Source organism: Trachurus japonicus, chromosome 8 (assembly GCF_045865225.1).
Source record: "Trachurus japonicus isolate A0001 chromosome 8, Traja_1.0".
NCBI lineage: Eukaryota > Metazoa > Chordata > Actinopteri > Carangiformes > Carangidae > Trachurus > Trachurus japonicus.
This window is the reverse complement of record NC_140914.1, coordinates 19,403,988-19,419,058: the sequence shown is the minus strand read 5'-3', so window position 1 is coordinate 19,419,058 and position 15,071 is coordinate 19,403,988. Positions and strand designations below refer to the sequence as shown.

The window sequence follows — 15,071 nt, the reverse complement described above, 5'->3', positions numbered from 1 at the left end:
TAGATGCAGCAATGTGGTAACATGGGAAATGCTGCCATTTTCACCTGCTGTCCAGATAAAATGGCTAGTCAACAAATTGGAGAAAAAAAAAATGCTTGAGAAGCAGATGAGGGGGATCAATCTACAGCTGCAGGTGGGAAGCCAGCAGGGGATCATGTCTTTACACCAGATTCCTATATTGCCAGGGCACCTCCTAAGGGAAGGAGGGAAATTGCTGTGTTAAACTCTCATGGTGATAATTCTCCTTGTCTGGGGAGTGTGTGTGTGTGTGTGTGTGTTTGGTAGGGGGTGAACACAAGGCATTTTACACCCTCCCCAGGCCAACAGAGGAGTTGGCAGCCATGAGCTCCATGACAGAAATGTGAAACTGTGAACCACAAGCTTGAGAGGAAATGCACATTAACTTTAGTTGGGTTAGGATTCACATTACTGATCATCATACAGTAGCAGTATCATAGCATAACAGTAAAAGTTAAATTAATTGTCGGAAAACTAGTAAAACAGTTTTCAAGAGCAGATTTTATTTTTTCAAGATGCTACTAAAACAAAATTCAAATTCAGTTTTAAAAACAAAATTGTTTTCATTTTGTTCATACTAGTGTTATTAACATAGTGATGATATAGATGAGGATAGATGATGGTTCATTGTCAATAGCACACTCAGTGTGCGAAATGCCCGTCAATATTCGGGGGGGTCCCCATCTCCCGATTGTTGCGCAACACATCGCCTTTTATTTTATTTTAATTTTTTTTGACAAAATTTGAGACCCCCTTCAAATTTTGCTTTTGAGGCTTTCAGGGGGTCTCATGAGTTAATCCAGGGGGTCGGACCCCCCGTATTTCGCACTCTGGTTCCACTAATACAGACTTGTGGCATACCCTGTCGTTTCCAACCATTTTGTGAATGTTCAAGAGGAAGAGGTGATGTTTTGTCTGTATATAGTTACAGTAATATAGTGTTAATTTAATAATTGTTTTATTTGCTGTTATTATGCGTGGACTAAAGGAAGACTGGTGTGGACAGTGCGGAAGCTAATGAATATTAAAGAAAGAACATTTTTGTGAGGGCAAAATGGCCAACACATCTCTTCTTTTTGTTCGTATTGCAACCTACTGTATAAAGACTACTGATGGCCTCAATTAGAGTTCCTATTCGGGTCAATTATGTTTGGTTGAGTGCTTCATATTGGTGCTGTATCATGCGCAGAGCACATCTTTCCACACATGATGTTTCAGGGCAACCACATTCACACACATTCTCCCACCGCCCTTCACCTAAGACTGCACACATTATGACCTAAACCTACATACACAGAAATAAGATGATTCGTCAGAACTCACCAAACAACCTGCTGTCTTCAAGTAATACCCAGCGCGCTAGTTCTCCCACAAATAAGACTTGACAGCACAATTTTGTACAATTTAGTCTCTTGGCAGGGGCAAGAGAGGGGGAAGTGGGGGGGGGGGGGGGTGAAATGTAAGTGTGTGTGTGTTTGTGTGTGTGTGTGTGTGTGTGTGTGTGTGTGTGTGTGTGTGTGTGTGTGTGTGTGTGTGAGAGAGCGAGAGAGAGAGAAAGAGAGAGAGGGAGAGAGAAAGAGTGCGTGTCCTTTTGGCCCATCCTTTTGGCCATTTTCCCAGTCAAACGAGTGTGAGCGCGAGTGTAAAGACAGCCAGGGCCCGCAGAGAGCCAAGCACTGTTTAAATGATGTTATCACAAAACATTTGTTTCCACTCCATCTTTTTTTCACCCGTGCATTCTCTCACTTCCTCTCCCTCACCCTCTTCATTATTATTATTTTTCTCACTCAATATGTCACTATAAATATTGTACTGGCTGTTATTTATTTCTTATGTGTAATTGTGGCCACTCTGGTGCTCATTTCATCCACATGTGTTTATTGTTGGGCGGCTGTGATTCACGAGGTAGAGCAGGTTTTCCATTAACCAGAAGGTCGGTGGTTTGATCCCCAGCTCCTCCATTCCACGTGTTGATGTACCCTTGGGCAAGATACTAAACCCCCAGTTTGCCCCCGATGTGTAAATGGTTAGATAGATATATAGAATATGGATATGTATGTGAATGTGACTGTAGGGTAAAGCACTTTTAGTGGTTATAAAGACTAGAAAAGCACTTTATAATTGCATGAAAGAAACTATGACGCTTAACCACATACACACATACACACCTACATCCTATCTAACATCCCTCAGGCAATGCCCCTCATCATCAATAAGTTATTGATCAGAATATGCTTACAGTACTACAGGAACCTGTACCCTGTACAGTCCGGAGGCCGGCACTGGTGTGTGAGTGCCTGTTACAATGGACCATAGACTTAAGTGACAGGTTTCCTACTCAGGGTGTACTATGTGTGTTTTTATTGTATGCCTCTGCTGGTTTGTGTGCATTATTTTTGATCTGATAGCATTCCCAAAGCATTTTGTGTTCCTTTACCCTTCATCTATACATATTTTGTCTCATCCATATGAGCTACCCAAACAAAAAATGCACATTGATGGTATAATAAGGTAACGTGATCAATAGTATTGGTGTAATTTCGCTCTGAAGCCTCAACACAAAGGATTCAGTAATGGAGATATTTCTTTAGTCGGACATTAATTAGAGGATCGAGTTGCTGCTGATGTGCCAGTTACTCCCAGGAATGTGCTGAATCTGCTTCCTTGCCACATGTGATTAATAGTGTTCCTATCTCTTCTTTATCGCTCGCCCAGGTTTGTCACTCTTCTATCCTTTCTCTCTTTCTCTCTTTCTCTCTTTCTCTCTGTGCTTCTTTGAGTTACAGTTTCATCAACTGATCTGTAAGACAAAGTTAAGCAGATGGAATAGAGTATAACAGGAAAAAAAGGGACAGAGAGTGTCAGTGTGACAGACATCATTCACAGAGCCGTAGGCAAGTCAGCGAGCAGATGTCATGGTAAATTGGGCCAACACTGGTATTGAGTGGGTGTAATTTCCTCCATTTCCGTCATGTCATGTAGGCAATTTTAGGACAGGGTTGGAAAGGTTGTTAGCATGAGTGAAATTGTGCTAAGATTAGAAACCAGGACTACTATGCACAAATGGTAACAAGTAAACAAAGTCAACTTGATGAGGCAGAGTTTATTTGTCCACTCAGACCGCTGCTCAGTTGAAGGTTAACAACACGCTGCCAATCCTCATTGGGCTGTAACCGCCTTGGTGGCGAAGAGCTACACTGAGCTGCCTTTAATTTGTACTGTAGCTGTCAGATTATTTCAGCAACATTTGCCTTTAAAGTTGCTTTTTTTTCTCTCGTCACTCTTGCCAACACACCTGAGGTTTAGACTTGTCAGTTAATTTCAGTGAGCACCGGGAGCTCCTCATTAGAATAACAATGTAAAACATGCTGGTGAACTTGTGACTGAATTTTAATGTTGTTTCTAAAACCGATTTCTTTTTTCTTTCTTTCTTTTTTTAGATCACTTTTACATTTTTTGCTTCATAAACATGACGAAATTATTCTTTTGCTCTGGGTATTGGTGATATAGTGTTTGCAGTGTTTAGTGTTACTGTAGGAATCAAAGCGGAGAAGGTGTGGAGTATTTTCTAACTTTCTGTGAGAATCTAGAATCAAGTGGTAGTTTGTGTGAACAAAATAAATAAACTTTGTTAAAAATATAAATTAAAGAAGAACTACGCAAGACTTTTACCTTAATTGAACAGCTTCGGAGTAATTGTGATGGTTAAATGACTTGTTGCATCTTTTGCCTGTGTTTGCACATGGAAACATGTGTGAACTGACATAAGCTTAAAGTCCGTGCATGTCTGCCACATTGTGCACTAATACATGTGCATGTCTGGTGTGCGTGTGTGTGTGCTCGCCCATACTTGAGACTGTAAACCTGCAGAGATGTAATCCCACAGGGTGCAGTCACTGCCAGCGCCTATTAATATCAATTGTAACCAGTTGAGCTGCAATGACTGTCTTAGTTTTTCTGTAGCTAACCAGTGAGGTAACGTCGCCTTTACAACAGTGCTACCTTTTCTTCGTCCAGGAGTTGTCCACTCTTTTAATTTTATTCACATATCACTGATTTGTAATGCAAATGACAACTCTTACTTTTCATGTGCATGTGTGTTATATTTGTATTAACTCCTTAAAACTAGTTGAAAGCAGGACAGCGTTTCTGGCCTCACCATTGCTCCACATCATTTACCCAATGAGACCTGAAAAATGATGGTCGCAAATGACTGCTTTTCAAAATTTACCATCGTTTCATTTTTAGATGCTGACACACACCCACGCACACACAGCTTGTCTCTAGACTGAACTCTGACATCCCCTCAAGGGAGACTTTAGCCCCGGCACAGTGAGAGAAAGACGAAACTTCCTGAGAGAGGGGGAGAGAGAAAGAAAGAAACATAAAGCAATACCACGACTGAAAACTGCTCCTGTTTAAACAAATGGAATGAGAAGACGAGAAGCAAAAAGTTCTTTTATTCCTTCATGTTCATTTTTGTGTCACTGCGTTGTGAACTTCAATGGGCTTTTCGCACTTGATGCCACATTTGAAGCTGCAATATGAGATTAAAGATGAGCCTTGTTATTCTCATTGAAATGGTTGGCAAAAGGTGGACCCTCTCATTTCCAACCAATTTTTGTCACACCTTACAATCCCTCATCTTTTTTTTTAATCGTTTTTAATATCAGACAGGTGATTTTTGACATCAGTGGTGGAATAATCATCACAGAAGATTAATAATACATAGAACATGTTTCTTATGTCAGTTTTTGGAGCATGCAGGCGTTTGTCAGTATTGTTTTACTTTATAATTTGAAAGCTGCATACTCGCACATTGGCGTTGCCCAGCGCAAACACACTCTTGTGCCAATAACTAACAGGGCCACTGGAGCTGTTGAGGTTTACATGCCTTGTACAAGGGCACCTTGATGGCTCAGAGACTTTAGAGCATCTTGCATCCACGTTCCCTGCCAAGCCGTCCCTGCCTGCCCCAAGGACTCTCTGACAAACCACTGATGTTGAAATGACTCATTGTTATTGCACCATAATGTTTAGTCTTAATATTTGGTATGTAAACCCATTGGCGAGTGTCCTGCCCTCCTCTTTTTTTTTTTTTATCATATTGTTTTAGTTAGCATTCTGGCGGCGAGACTTGGCAGCTGTGCTCACATTGTGCCCTTCACAAGTAGGCTGATTATGTGGCACATTAAAATGAGGGAATGACTGTTTGACTCTTATAATGATGGCAATGAAAATGAGAGTATGGGTCAGCCCTGTGGAGAAGCTTTGGACGCATTACAAATGGTAGTTATGAGAGCTGGGAGCAACATACAGTGGGCAATGCCATCGCTAAGCTAGGCGGATGAATAATGCAAAGCTAAACAACCGTTTGACATGTATTTTTGCTTCCTTTGGCACAGAAATGTTGCTGTGTGGCCCCACGGAGAAAAAAAAAGAGGAACAAATCTGATCCGTATGAATATTGCATGTCGTGTATTGTCCTTGGTTTTAGCTCATTGAGGTTTTTTTTGCTGGGTCATGCTAGCAGCCTCCAGTTGCGGCTAGCAGCTTGGCTCGTCATTCTGCTTCATCTGCTCCTTCAGTGCCCTTTTTGGCCTAACCAAGCATGAGTAAGTAGAAGTGCAGGGGGGGATATGGGACAAATTACTAGGTTCCTTTTGCTACTATGAATGTATGTGTGTGTGAGATGCTGTTGGTGACAGGTGTGTGTGTTTTGAATCTGTGTACTTGCGTGTGTTTTGAGGTCTGGGTATGTACGCGCAGGCCACTGTGTGTGTTTGTGTGAGCAAAGTATGTGTGTGTGTGTCAGGTAGTAATTAATAAAGACAGGAACATTGGCTTTCCTGCTGTGCTGACATGCCTACAAGGGCCCTGCCACCAGTGCAAACATTCACACACACATACACACACACACACACACGCTGCAGATAAAGACAAAGTTATTCCGACCAAGTGCGCCAAGCTTAAAACTTTCTCCGGCAGTTAATACGTAAACTTGGACCTCATAGCCAGTCAAGCTTGCTCTTCATTTCAATGTCCTAATTTTGTACAAGCTTCACCTGAAGCTAGCGGTACTGAAGAGGGTGCTATGCATTATTGAGTCCCTTCTTCTACTTCATTTCAGTCTTTCAGCACATGTGAATTAATATTGTAGTAGTCTGATAAGGACAAAAAAAAAAAAATGAAGGATTTGCCCGGAGAGAGCCAGAGAGAATAGGGTGTGTCGACTTAAAAAATGGGTGAAATACTTTACTCACCCCCCCCATGAGCTCTTTCTCAAGAAAGTTACCTTGCAAACAAATTAGAAAGGCGAGTCAGGGCGAAACCACTTAACGGGACGTGAACTTGCAGGGTTCAGCGCTTCCCGTGAACTAACCACTGACCCGGCTGTGTTTGCCACACACTCGCTGCAACAGAAGCAATCAGAATTCTCTGAAGTGAACAAACTGAGGAAAATATAATAGAAAATTCTGTTTTTTGGTGATACAGGTGGTGAGGAAATCGGTGTTTCTGTATGTCTGTATGTGTGTGTGTGTGTGTGTGTGAGTACATACACCTGCTTTCAACGGACCAGATATCCTTGTTGTGTCTTGTAGAAGAAACAGCAGCAATAACATTTCACAGTGAGGAAATAAAGATTAGGGTTTTCTTTTCATTTAGTTGTAATGTGGAGTTTGCGGCTATAGCAAATCATTTTTTTCCCTCAATGTTTTGATAACATGAAACACTGAGCCAATGTACAATCAAACACTATGTTGTACTACTATCATGCATTATTCCCTTTGTGTTTTAAATAGATAAGCATGGCTGTTTGTATGTGTGTTTTAAATTTTCACACACCATTTTCTCTACTAAATAGCAGGTAAAGGATGTCTGGTTGAAGACTGAGGAAAAAAGTTTCTCAGAATTTTTGTTTCCACATCCTTTACAGACAGATTATAAGGTCACAGAGTCACCCCTTCACACACAGTGAGAAAGAAAATAGAGAACAGAAAAACAAGGGCAAAGAAAACAAGGACAGGGGAATTAGAAATGATGTACTGCCTTTTGTTTATGTGTGCATCATTTCTCTTCCTCCTTGTCCTTCATCCTTTAATATTCAATTTGAAGATTTTACATCGGCTGCAGACACTTTTAGCAATAATGACTGAAAACCACAGTAACTTTCAAACTTAGATAAACTGAGGCACAACGCATAATGAATGAATGAATAGTGGCTTTTCTTATCAGATCATGTTGGGGGATAAACAAACGTCTCACTTCTGCAGTTTCAAAGTTAAAGCTACTTTCATGTTACTGTATATTTTCCCAGGACTGAGGAGCTTTATTCCATTCAGCTATGAAGGCGTTGTTCCTGTCAGTCATGATAGCTGTCAGTCACTCTGTATCCCTGAGCCAGCGTGCCTCGTGGCTTATACTTTGGGAGACAGAACTGACTGCTTTGTTTTGGGCTTTTTTTTTTCTTTTTTTTTTAAGGGAGGGGGGCTGGTGGAGAAAACTACTGCAAGAACGGCAGCAGAGAGAAAGCTGTCACAGCAGCTCTACTGAACCTGGGATGAAATTTAGGCCATCGAACCTCTGTACTTTGGCATCAGCTAGAGTCCACAGTAGCCTCTGTTGGTTTACAATAAAGCATGTGGAGTACACAACTGTACATGCCAGCATTTGTGTGTGTGAGGCTGTGATAGACTACACTATTCTCTGGGGTTATTTGAGAGGAAACTTAGATATTCAAGTGAAAAGCAATTCATTATCATACTTTTGTATACACATAGTTCATGCAGAGAAACCAACCTGCTGTTAAATCCCACCCTTTTTTTTTGGCAAGTCACTCATCTCCGCCTCCGGGATGTGGCTTTGACAAAACATGTTTGCACATCTTGAACATCTTCTCAGAGCCAGTACGAGCTGTGCCAGACTGTCAAAGACAGAATCGTCCTCTGGACACATTTTGCATTATTTAATGGCAAGAGGAAACTCACTAAATCTGTAACATAGGCTCAAGGGCAAACTGAGGTTTATATGGTCACGATAAAAACAAAACTTAAAAGAGATTTTGTCAGTTTTGCTATTGCTACATAGTGAGCATTAGCATTATCAGCTATTTACTTGCCGGTCTAGAAGAAATATTCAGCTTCATCTATTGTACTTTCCAAGACCTGTTTCCAGCAGTGGAAAGCCGCACCAATGTCAACTCTTTCACGTCTTTTCCTCTTTGGATATTAGCATGCTAGCTGGGCTCAGCCTGTGCAGGAAGTCACTGTAGCCTCCAATCTGCGTTGAAGACATATAGTACCATTTATTTTGACATACCTTTAGTTGGCATACCTTTACTATAATAAAAACTGTGGGGACTAAAGCTTAACATAACATCAGGGATCCATATCATTTTCTATTCTGGTCACAACTTGATTCAAGTTCACCTAAAACTTATGTGATACTACAAGAAGCTATTTATGCATCTGCAATACCCACATGTAAAAAAACAGTAAACAAAGAATGGGTGAGAGACAAATAAAGACAGAGAGACCTTCACCTTTTCTGCTGGAAAATTAGCATGGCAAAATGGCTGGATCACAGCCTATTAATAATTCTTTTTGTTCTTAGTGTCTCTCTGCCTCTGTCTCACTGACTCTCACACTCCACTCCCACTCTGCGTCGCCTCATTCATCCGCCGTGCTACTCTCGGCTTGTTTGTTCCCCTTTCATGAAACACCTGTGAAGCTCTGGGATCCACTCGCCATGCCTGCAATTAGAGGCATATACGCTCGGGGAGCCAGCAACCAATCATGAGGAAATCGATTGTCAGAGAGATAAAACGATAAAGTGAAAAGTGACGAGAAAAATCTGAAAGTTCAAGTGTATCCCTGTGGTCTGAAGAACAGGCAACCGCGCCCGTGTATGAATGAGAGAGCTCATGCAGACTTGCTCTGAAAGACTTTTTAGTCAAAATACGTTTCCTACAATTACATTTCATCATGTGAGGTGTGGCACAACTGCATGTAAATATCAAAATCGGGTGAAATTTGCAAAGAAAAGAACAAGATGTCAGATCCCGCCGCTATCAGCTGAACCCATCTCTCTTGTTTCCTTCTCTTACTGAGCCCTCAGTCCGCTTCCTCCCTCTGTAACAAGGGATCATGTCAGCCCATTAGACCCCTGTTGAAATATGGATGAAGAGATGAGAGAGAGATGAGGGCTTATAGTTCTCTTCTCAACCAGATCCCCCTCATCCCCGTCTCCTCCCTCTGATCTCTGTTATCCTCACTTCCCTCTGTCGGTTCAGAGAGTGATGAGGGTGTTGTTTGTGTACTACCCAGGGGGGGAAACCTGAAATTCAACATGGTTCACATATCGCATGCATTCTCCCAAGGAAACATCTAATTAATTTCCTAACGTGCTGACTCCATACATGCATCCCCCCCCCCCCCCGTTAAGATGTTCCTTTCTTTCATCAGACGTTGTAAATAAAGCGAGATCGCCCCGGCTCAGACTTGGATTATTTAATTACAATATCTTAGTTCTGGTTTGTCCAGTCCATCTTGAGTAATATGATGAAAATGTGCTGCAGGCAGTCAGTGAAAGAACACAGGCGAGTAAATTAATCACAGCTTTCAAAACTGAGAGCAGAGATTATGATACCATATGGGCAGATTTCCACACTGACTTGTGTCGCATTATGTGGCCCCCGAGGAGATGTGTAAGCGACAAGCTTCCCAGAAAGACTTTCCGCTACTCACCCAGAATCACTGCCGTGGCTGTGCTACTTGCATTGTTGTGAATAGAACAAATGGAAAAGGGGCTGATTTACATGTAAAGATGTTGGAACAGATGCAGCAGATCAACTGTTTGACTGGTCACTCCTCCGTTTGTATCATCTTCTATCAGGCTGTTTTCCGTCCTTTTTTTTGTTAATTGCATAGCGCAGGTAATTATAATGTGCAGAAAAGTAGGTGAACTTTCACCTCTTTTATCAAATGAGCCTCAAGAAAATCACTGTTTTGTGAAATGAGGCATCACTCTCCAAGAACAAATGTCAGGAGGTTTCATACAATCAACAAAACACCTAAAGGCTACCTATTCAATTCAAATCAATTTTATTTGCATCGCACCAAATCATTATATGCATTACTGTAGCTCAGGGGCTTTTACAGGGTAAGGTCAAGTCCTTACTTTTTTATAGAGCGAAACCGCACAGTTCCCATAGAAAGCAAGCACTTTGTGACAGAGGAGGAAGAACTCCCTGTTAATTGAGAGAAACCTCCAAAAGGATCAGGCTCAGTGTGGCCGGACGTCTGCCTCAACCGGAGGAGAAAGAGGCAGGAGAGGAAGAGACTACAAATTGCAGTATATACAAAGGATTGTTAATTGTAACAGTGGAGATAATAACTGTCCTACACATATAGGTGATGGTATCATATCTTGCTGTTAATCCTTAACTGTTATAACCCAAATGTATTCACTCTCTCAGTGACACAGTGGTTACACCCGCCACTCAGCAAGAAGCTTCTGGGTTTGATTCCTGGGCCTGGGTCCTCTGTGGGTGCAGTATTCATGTTCTCCCCATGGCTGTGTGGGTTCTCACCTGGTCTCCTCGCTTCCTCCTCCCACAGTCCAACACATTCACACTAGGTTGATTGCCCATAGGGTGTGAATGCGATTTTGGTGTGGATTGTTTGTCTCTATATGTGGTCCTGCAATAGACTGGGGACCTGTCCAGACCCTGCGGATATATAGACAATGGATGGATGGATGGATGGATTTAATCTTTCATTCAACTTTTATTTTAACACAAGAATACATACTGTAGAGATAGAGACCTCATTGTAGCTGAGCACAAGATGAATTAAAAGGTGCTAGACAGAAGAAGCACAGATGTTGAGTTTCCATAACAGCACTATAAAATCAGAAATATGTCAAGAACAACAACAAAAACTATTAAATAAATAAATGCAGACATAGTAGGAATAACAATGGTAGAGATGTGGTTTGGGAAACTGTAGCATAATGCATAAATACTTTATCCATATAACTTCTGCTAGAACTGCTGAAAACCACAGTGAAGTTATTTACATCCTGAGGTGACTTTTTTTTTCTTTCTTTTTTTTTATCCAGCCGCTGATTTGGGACAAAAGCTTCTAGTCAATCTGTGGCCGTGCTCCACATGCTGCGACCAAATTAGTCGAGCGCAGAGACCCACAGACGAAAAAAGGGGGTGAGAGGCGGTGGGAGATATGTGCCAAGCTCTAATAGGGTTGTCAGTCCATTTAATGGCAACAATTGACCCGTTGGAAATGCTTTTTTCTTGTTTGCCCTCTCTCTCTCTCTCTCTGTCTCTCTCTCTCTGAGCGCTAATAGTGCTGAAGACAACCAAGTACTTTTTGGAGCAGACAATGTCCAGCTTTGCTCCTCTCTTGACATTCCCTCGCTTGTCCTATAGCGGCTGCAAGTGAGGTGGGAAGTCGGCGGAGAGATCACGGAGCAGATGGCGTCACCACATGCCACCAGTCGAGTTGCGATGAAGCACCAATAGGGGCTCCGATAGTTCTCGCATTTGGAGGCGCACACGATTGTCATTAGTGTTCCTTGATGAGCACTCACAGTGTAATGGCTGACTTTTAGTTGTTGTTTTTTTTCTTTTTGTGGTTTTTACTAAGGCGATGGTTTTACTTATGACAAGAGATGAGAATACATTACGGACAGAGAGGGGGGGGGGCAGTTGGCTGAGAGCTGGTGAGGATGGTCGCTTGTCACATCAGTCTGACTGGTCACTGCAGATGTCAGCAGCATAGTCCTGTCATCGTGTCTCTTTCTCCTCCTCTCCCCCTCCTCACGCCCGTTTCCGATACTCTGACCTAATGGTTTTAGAGTACACTGCATGTGCTGCTATCCACTAACCCCCCCCCAAAAACTCTCTAGTCTTTATCTATTTCCCATCCCCTTCCCACCTTTCTATTTTTCCCCGTGCAATGCCTTTTTTCGCATTTTTTCACGCTCGTTTTTACCGACTTCCTTTTTCACCCCCGACTCGCCTCTGCACGCTCAGTTTATATTGGTCTCCTTCTGTCTGTCTTTCAGTTTCCTCCTTTCCGTCTCACTGAGTCATGTCGTTCTCTCTCTGTCTCTCTCTCTCTTCCTCACACGCACACACACACACACACAAGTGCAGAAAGTCAGAAAGTATTGGCTTATATTTCCCATGGTGTCTGCAATACATTCAGCTTCACTAGCGGCAGCAATGTACTGGAGCAAGGCACCTGCTGTGCTGAGCTGATATGAGAAGAACGACAGATACACAGCCGCACACAAGCGCACACACACACACACACACACACACACCATGAGCCTTCAAAGGCTCAAATATGGATGGGAAATGTAATAACCCTCTGTCTGTGAATGCAGGCGCTGTACATAATTAGAAACTTACACAATTACAAACTACATAGTCCTGTGTTTTCACATTTACCCACATATAAATGTGTTGTCTAATACACGAGTATTGACACACACAGTTTGCGTTGTCTCGGTGGCTGGAGGCAACCCGTCTGCTCCCGTTGCCTTGGTTACAGGCCATACTGTAGGCTTGTCTTGAGAGGTGCTCCAGGTCTCTGCCTGCCATGTCAGGCTGTGTGGTTGGCAGTGTGTGTCCGTCTGTCTCTGTCTCTTTCTGTTGTTGCCATATGTGCGTCTGCGTGCGCATCTGTGCACTCGAGTATAAGGGATTGCCGTTATCAAATTACGCAGCAGTTTCTTGGATTGTGTAATGAGACCACTCCATTATGTGCAGCTTTCAAGAGGATGCTGAAATTGTCTTACAGGCAGGAATGCTGTGGAAAGTGTTTATCATTTGTAAGACTAAATTGGGGCCAGATTTTTGTGCACAGCACTTGGAGCTATTGAAAACAATGAATATTTGCAGCCTTTCCCAATCTCCAATCAGACCTGTGTTGTCAGTGGACCATTCACAGAAAATGATAAAGAACATCTCCCCTCCTTTGTTGTCCTATATTGACCACCATCAATGCCAAGATTAAAACAAACTTTGTGTTCCACTTTTATATTTAAATTGACAAACACACACACACACACACACACACACACACACACACACACAGCTTACATGTCTCCATAATGCTGAGCACGGGCTGACACGGCATTGTGTGCGCTGTTTTACTGCAGAGTGAGCAGCCCACTGATGCTTTCATTTATCTTTTAGGAATTTATACTGAATACTAATCTTCACAAGTCCTTGTGTGAGAGGTGGAACTCAGATAAATTAAATTACAGAGAACACTGATCAAAGTAAATTGACTTGATTAACTTTCTTAAGTTTTATCTTGTTTTGAAGACTTGGGTAATTTAATGAAATGCAAACTTAAGTTGATAAAGGCAAAATCTAATAAAAAAAAACTGCCTTGATTAAACTTTTCATCACAACTCTGCACTTAGTCGTTCTTTCATCGTATCATTCATTTATTTTTGTGCCAGACAAAAAAAATCAACAACCCAGAAGTGACTCTAATCACTAATGTCTTCAGGTATAGCACTCGCGCTCTATCGTGAGTAATGGCATTGACTGGCTTTTCATTCAGCTTTAACAGCTAGAAGGTCTAAAGGAGTAATGAGAGAAACCACTTTAAACCAGTGTTAAACCAACCAAAAGAGGAGAGTCTATCAAGTTACACAGATGCTTGGCTCTATGCTATTAATCACATAATGTGCCAGTGTAAATGCTCACACAATGAAATCAAGCGACTTTTTAGCAAAACGTTTGAATTGGTTCACTCCTCCTTTACCTTTATTGTGTAAATTTCTCCCCTCATTTTTCAATTATTCAATAATACATCGGTTTTTATCATGTACTGTAATTTGTGACTCCAAGTGCTAATAGTTAAAAAGCTGTTTCCGCTGTGTGATGTGACAGGTGTCAGGCTGTTGGCAGTGCACTTGTCAGCTTTGATTGCTCCATACTGAAAAGGGAGTGTATTGTTTGATCTTAGCAATTATGGCAATCACACCAAAAATGCCTCTTAATTTTAGTTTTTTTTAATGTTACATTCAGTACTTCAGCAGAGTCATGCCATGCACTCTGCACCCTGTCCTGTTGTATGGTACTACATGGTACTACAGTACATTTATAATGTGCATACAGCATCTACTATTATTTTAATAGCATTGAAAGGCAAATACTGTATGTATTTCTTCAACATTTTAGCCATAGCATGACACACTCTTTTCAAAAAAGCCCTTATATTTTGAGGAAGGTCTTATCTTAAACACTGCCAACATTGTTATTGAGCAAAGACGGATTTTAGTGCCGTGGAAATATGCAAAAACATAATCCCTCAAATTTGAATTTGTGGATGGGAGGGGCGAAAAAGTATATTCTCATAACACAACATATTCTGGAGCTGGAAAAGTGAAAGTTACATTTGCTGAGACAAGCATTGCTGCACTTATAGAACATACTGTATAAGAGTCTGCTTGAGGCTTTTAAGGCGCTGGTTTACTTGTTACACTAGGTTTTCCATCGCGTGTGTGTGTTCCTTTGGCTGGAGAGCTTTTGCTCCTCTCCTGTAGAGGCGAAGGCTTTGTTGAGAACATTATGAACGCTTTGGCATCGCCTTCCGTCATTATTAAAGGTTAACTCGAGGTACTTGCACAGCTGGTTGCATAGATAGTGAGAGGTCGGCACATTTTAATTGGCCCACAAGTTTCTCAGTTGTATTTTAGCAAATGACTATTCACGCTATGAAAAGGTGAAATCCGGAGTGTGTGAGACATGAAATGATAGAGATCAGGCATATTGGGGAATATTAGAGTGGGTGGATATTATGAGAGGATGGACAGAGAAGCCTTGGTGGACCAACGGAAAATGAGGCCAGACAGAGCAAAGCTATATGAGCCGCCCAAAGAGACTCATTGATCAGTTTTCCCACAAGGTATGAGGGAAATTAGGCGGGATAAGAAGAGGTATAATGCGAGCAAGGGTAGGTAGATGGGGAGATCCCTGGCAGCACGCCACACTCCTTCATCGTGGAGAGAGG

The 15,071-nt window shown here is 41.9% G+C and overlaps 1 protein-coding gene across 3 annotated transcripts in view; it reads left to right on the top strand.

Annotated features, from left to right (window-relative positions):
- The window catches only part of cacna1ia (calcium voltage-gated channel subunit alpha1 Ia), a 153,388-nt gene that overhangs the window by 55,531 nt on the left and 82,786 nt on the right, over positions 1-15,071 (top strand). The gene's annotated exons all lie outside the window — the stretch shown is intronic.